Raw genomic sequence first — 6,923 nt, forward strand, 5'->3', positions numbered from 1 at the left:
CAGAGAACAATCGTTGAAAGACAAATGTCTGACACTCACACCAACTGGCAGATTTTATCGTTAAACGACCAAAATTTTTGAACCTGGCCGATTGATTTTGGGGACGATAATGTCGGCTCGTTTAGTGGGACGACGATCGTTCGTACACCACCAACTATACGATAACTTAACGATAGCATCGGATCGTTCGGGAATCGGTCGTTTGTAAGTAAAAAATCGGTCCGTGTATGGCCACCTTAACTCCAGAGAAGTGAAATAGCTGGACTATAGCTCTGTAGGGACCCATAGGTATTAGAGTCCCTATGGCTTTAATTCCCTACTGCCTCAGTTCTGTCATTGTTGCTGGGCAAAGTCCCATGTATCTAGTTTGCTATACCTTATGCCTTATTGGCTTAGTTAGGATGACCACTCCCCTTGCAGACTAATAAAGTGTCTGGCAAGGAGGGGTGGCTTCCTCTTTGGCTGCCTTCTGACTCTCAGGGAACAACTCCATTGAGCCTGGGATCAGAATACGCCCCAGTAAAGCCACCTGCCCTAGAGTAGCCCCTTGGTGCTTTAGTGAAGTCGGGGACAGGGCCCCATGAATGAGGTGAAGTTAGTGGTAGGATAGATCCTGTTATAGCACGCTTTAGATAGTGTGATATAGTTAGGGCTATCTAGTAAGAGCAGTATTGGCTCCAACATAGGAGAAAAGTAAGGGTTCAGCATACCCAGACTCTGTTTGCCTTGCTGTAGGGACCGCAGTTCAGACACAGGTATCAGGCAGTATCTACCCCTGATCCAACATTGGCTGTAGGGAACCGGTCCAGTAAAGGGTGATCATCCTTAGGATTTCTGCTTGTATCACATCTGCCTCCATTGTGGTGCTACTCTGCTTGTGCCTTTTACAACTGCCACTAATCGCTGTGTTACTACCTCAACTATTGTGAGTATAACTCTGCTTCAACCTTGTCTGTGACAATAAACGTTCTACAGTTATTCAGCAAAGAACCGTCTGGCGTCCTAATTACTACCTCTACACCATACAGCCTCAGGGAGTTGTAGTCCAACAACATCCTCATCTCCAAAATAGCTCCTATAGGCCATCTTCCACTTAGCGGAGGCCCATCCTGGGAAAGGGGGATTGCATATAACACATGCTCTACTAAATACTAGCCTGGATTAACCCCTAAACAGCCAAAAAGGTGTTACAGCTCCATTAGCCCCACTTGCTCAGATCCAGCTAAAGGGTTTCCTTGCAGTCTAATGACACATGGGTTGTGCCTTCATCTGTCTGAATACACATTCAGTCCACAAACTCAAACACATTGTTCCATTATAAGCAACTTTGCAACTGGTCTTCTTTATTTATTTTCTTACAATTTTTGAATGGTTTTCTTCTTTGGACTCTTTTCACCTTTCAAATGGGGTCACTGACCCCAGCAGCCACAACACCATTCCTCTGTGAGGCTACACTTTTATTATTTTATTATTATTATTATTATAAACATTTATTTATAAAGCACCAACATATTCCGCAGCGTTGTACAATAAGTGGGTTTCATACATTGGACATACAGAGTAACATATAAAGCAATCAATAACCGATACAAGAGGTGAAGAGAGCCCTGCCCAAAAGAGCTTACAATCTACAATACTTTCTCTCTATTTTGGCCCTCTTCTATTCATATTCCGGTCTCTCAGTCTATCCAGTCTGGTTTCTAGGGTAATAAGATCCTAGCAACCAGATAGCTGCTGAAAACCCAAACTGGAGAGTAGCTGAACAGAATGTTAACTGAAATAACAAATTAAAATAATAAAATAGCTCCCAATACAATCTGATAAAACCCTTTACATATGGCAATACTATATACTGACCATATTCTGAATAATATACTATAATTAAATGTAGCCAACACTGGTATGTACAAATGTGGCTCAAAAAAAGCATTATATGCATTTATATAGAGAAAACACAAAGCTTTGAAGCCACTGGGTCAGGAAATACATATAAAATAAAACAATTTGCTAACTGTAATACTGAAAATTTTATATATTTAATCCCCTGTAAACAATATGTAGGACAAACGAGCCATACCCTAAAGGAGAGGACTAGGGAACATATTGTGAATATAACAAATATGAGAATTGAAACTACAGTTGCAAGAACAGATGGCATGAATGCTTTTCAGTAGTTACATATAATATATATATAAAGGGAGGCAATTACTGGTTTCTGCTTAACTTTTTTCTTGGGAAGGAAGCAAATAGCCAATAGCTGCTTATCTAATTAAGTTTGAGAAACTTTGTAGCTTTTTGGCCATTCAGTGCAGGAGATAAAAGGGAAATGAGGGACTTTTCAATAAGAATCTGGGACTGTGGGCTGAGCTGTTAAAATTGGGACAGTTGGGAGGTATTTGACAATAAAATGGCAAACCCCCTTTGCAATAAAATGTCCACTGTCACATTGACAGATGGGGAGATTAGTCTCCCTGCAATGCCAAGAATGTAAATTGCTTGTGGGATGGCATATACGTTGCTACGATTTCCAGACTTCGGGCGACTTCATTGCGTGCTGTGTGCACACTATGGGGTATATTTGTCATGCTGTGGAGTGAAGCATTACTACACTGATCTTGAGATGCTAAAGTAGAGGGATTCTTCCTGGTATCCTGAGGAAATCTACTGTAGGTGTCATGGAGGTGGATGGGTAATCCCAATTCCTGACTGGGACAGCGTATACACTGACAGTTTATACAGGGCTGAAGTCCTAACAGGGATTACAGCCCTAACAATAGCTCAGACTGGCTGCACTAGTCCCATTCACTATGATGGCTGAATGGATTAACTAACTCCCTGTGCTCCGACTGTGGGGTTCCCTATATGGGTGAATGTACTACAGGTGGAACCCCTAGCTCCCTACTTGTACAGATCAACACTTACTCATCATTGCCAACACAGGTTCCACTTCATCATTCAATGACATTTTGTGCTTCCTACTTTGTGGCAAACATTTGGGGAAGGCCCTGTTTTAGCAGGATAACAACCCTGTGCACAAAGTAAGGTCCATACAGAATGGATTTGCTGAGATGGGAGTGAAAGAACCTGACTGGCCGGCACTGAGCCCTGAACTCAACCCAACTGAACTCCTGTGGGATGAACTGGAATGCAAACTGCAAGCCAGGCCTGAACCCCAACCTCAGTGCCCATGTTCTTACATGTGAATGCAAATCCCACCAGCAATGTTTGAACAAGGTGGTGATGACCCCTCTGGAAACATATAGTAACATTCCCACATGAATTTATTATTATTATTATTATTATTATTATTAAGTGCCTGTAAAGAGCCGTACTTTTTATTATAGCTCATATGTATAATATGATTTGCCTCTGGGAACATGCATAGTTGCTGCACTGATGAATGTGTCTGTGTAGTTACATGGGGCATAACCCAGAGGGAGGGAGTTTGTAGTTTATCCCCTTCTCTCCTTCCCCTGCAGTTATAATAAAGCCGCTCCTGGAAAGTACAGGGATTTAGTACAGCAAGTTATAAAATAAACAGTTTTATTATTTTGTCCAAAGTTCCTCTGTAGTGCCTAGTCAGAGCAATTCAGGACTGGCTCATTATCACCTAATGACAGAAGGATGGACTGGTGTTGCTGCAGCCAAATGGGCAACAATAAAAGCTCCTCTCTTAATGCCACTTTATTTAGCTTCATGATGAACTTCTCAGAGTATCAATAAAAGCAAATTGCTATTCTCCCTAAAACTTGACATAACTGGCCTTTAGGCTGAGCCCCTCTGCTGCTGATCCATGCAACCCCGAGGGGGGCAGTCTGGCAGTTTGGAAACCACTGAGTAAGGACCTGTATGGTGCATTTTTTGCACAGCCTGGAATGCGTTACAGTGGAATCAAGGATTGAGCCAGACTGTAAGAAGAGGCCAGACCTTGAAGCGTATCAGGTGATTTAAAGGAAATTCCCCCGCCCTTTCTGTTTGGCAGGCAATGGGGCAGATAGCAAACAACAGTGTAATATGGAAACTGAAAGCAATCCTCAGCATAGAGTCTTGTGATTTATAAGAAATAAATAGTCATCTATCAAATTACACAGCGCAACATTAAGGGCCAAGGGTAATAAAACACCGGGGCCCTGAGTAACGCAGAAAGTCTGGGAAGTCCAACTTCCAAACCCCCTAATCAGTTGACTGATTAGGGGACCAGACAGATACATAATAGGCCCTGGCATTCCAATTACACAGAGGCCCAAACAGCCCCCACCAGCCCAGTAAATAGGGACTGTCTATGGCATCTTACAGTATTTGCCAGAATCCACAGCTTGCCAGTCAGGGTCTGCATAGCAATCAACCAGAAATTCGCTTTTCCTTATTCATTGTCAAAAAATGCCAGCTAGGAAGACAGAAGAGTAGCTGATAATCAGAACCACACAGTAAGCCGGCTTTATATAACACCTGCCAGTCCTTCAGGCAAGGCCCACTGGATCTCCCCTGGTATCTTTGTGGGCCAGTCCAATGCTAACAGGGCCACAGCTCTGGCAGCACTAACATATAATGCATTCCATCATTCTGCATTACTGGATACGCTATTTCCACTCTGCTCAGCAGACTTCCTAGGTGTGAGGCCCCAGGGTAGTCACGCGGTTTGCACGCCATATAAGTCAGCGAGATGGGTTATGTGAGATTGGCCAAGACTTTTAGCAATGACTTAATCTAAATAAACCATTTTCATAAAAATATACCTTTTTAGTAGTATGTGCTATTGGGTAATCCTAAATTGAAAATTGCCATTTTAAGAATTAAAGGCCACCCCCTGGGATCATAGGATTCACAGTGCACACAAACAAGCCAAGGCACACATACATGCTAGGCCCCATCAGCCAATTAATGGACAGAGTTCTGCCTTTTGCTCCCACACTACTTCCTGTTATATATATATATATTCCAGTTTGGGGAGATTCTTTAATATGCTACCGTATATACTCGAATGTAAGTTGAGTTTTTCAGCACCCAAAATGAGCTGAAAAAGTCACCCTCTGCTTATTTTCGAGTCCCTCCAGAGCAGCCTCTAGCTACCCAATTCCCACTCTTGCTGTCCCCGACAACCCCGGACCCCTCAGGTGACTGTTATTGTGCTCTTCTGCTCGCCACAGCAGCTCCTTCCTTACTCCGCCCCAGAAGTGATGTCATGCGCCCCTGCATGTCAATCCCCGTCTCCAACCCAAAGCTACGGTAGGTCCTAATTATAGCTACCAGTGATCATAATTGATTGAAATTAAACACATAACACACCCTAGGTTTATACTCGAGTCAATAAGTTTTTCCACTTTTCTTAGGTAAAATTAGGTACCTTGGCTTATATTTGAGTATATACAGTATTCATTCTGGGGGTATACATGGACTGGTGCCTATTGTGGCACTGGGCTTAAATACAGCCCTGAGTAAGATCTAAGAAAAGAGTAGGCTAATTCCATGCCAACCAATACATGATGTAGGACCTCAGACCTGGGCAATACAGAGGGTATAGCAGCTAGGCAACAAGTTTCTTTTCATTAGTGTCCTCCTATAGGTTAGAACTATACTCCTGAGTTTGTGTCCTTCAAGCAATGTCATTGCCTTATGTTCTGGGCAACTGTGATTAGACATGATGGCTTCCTGCATATTCATGGGGTAGTTTCCCAGTACCATATGTTTGTTACATGATGGCCCATATTGATACAAACATTCAGGCCACTAAACATAATGTTGGCCTTGCTTAAAGGATCAGAAGTAAGACCTGCATGGGCATGGGAAGTACATCAAACAGTAAAGTTACCAAAATCTAAAGGCTATGAAACATATACCAGCAATCTGGGCATATTAATTTGTTTTCTAGCTTGTTCCTGGCATATCAATGTGACATAACCCTTAGAGAGGAATGCTTCCCATGTATACATGCCCTAAAAGCTCTCAATGAATGGTATCTCCCAGCAAACTAAGGATAGAGGCTGATAAACAGCCGCAGCTTTAGAGCAGCAGGTCCGACATAACTGATGTTTATAGTAAAGAAAAATTAATATGTACACAAATGTATATTTTCAGTACTAGTGTCTGCAAGACACAAGCACACACCCATGTGACCGTGGCATATTCTCTCCCCCGCCCCCCATTGCATGTGATTGTACAGTCAGAATGATTCATAGATATCATCCCAAACCAGGAGAGCATGCCCACAGAGCGTAAGAGGGCATACACGCCAGAAATTGCACTGGCAGTTTAAAGATACCTTCTCTGTGTCCTGGGGAAATGGAATCGGAAGAATAAAACATTCCCATTCATGAAAGGAAAGGTTAATCATTCACTTCTCCTTACGGGAAATCAATACTCCATTTACTCACTTGATGGAATTTACTGCACTGCACTAGTGGAAGATTCCATTCTTGTGTGAGCTTGTAAGCAGCCATTGCATAAACAGACAAAATCAGATGGGAAAACAGAACATCCATTAGGCAGGGCATAAGCAAAGTTGATTGCAAGGATACTAGGTACATTGGCATTAATATGGGAAAGGGGAGGCTGGAATGTGAACTCCTGCTTTCCATGGTGGGTGGTGCACTGAGCAATAGGCAAGGTCTCTGACTGGCACTGTGCACAACACAAAAGTCCAGGTCTGGACTGACTCCCTGGCATTTCCAGTACGCAGAAGCCCAAGCAGCCCCCCACCGACCCAGTAAATAGCAACTGTCTATTGCATCTTACAGCAGCCCCTCTGTTTCTATTTGACAGAATCCAGATTGCCAGTCTGAGCTGATAAGGGTCTCGTGCATTACCAGATTACCTAGATTTATATTACATTCTGCATTTGATCTTCATTTTATTATGTGTGGTTTTTGAATTATTTAGCTTCTATTCAGCAGCTCTCCAGTTTAGCATTTTAGCCAACTGGCTGG

The sequence above is a fragment of the Xenopus tropicalis genome, chromosome 3, assembly GCF_000004195.4.
Source record: "Xenopus tropicalis strain Nigerian chromosome 3, UCB_Xtro_10.0, whole genome shotgun sequence".
NCBI lineage: Eukaryota > Metazoa > Chordata > Amphibia > Anura > Pipidae > Xenopus > Xenopus tropicalis.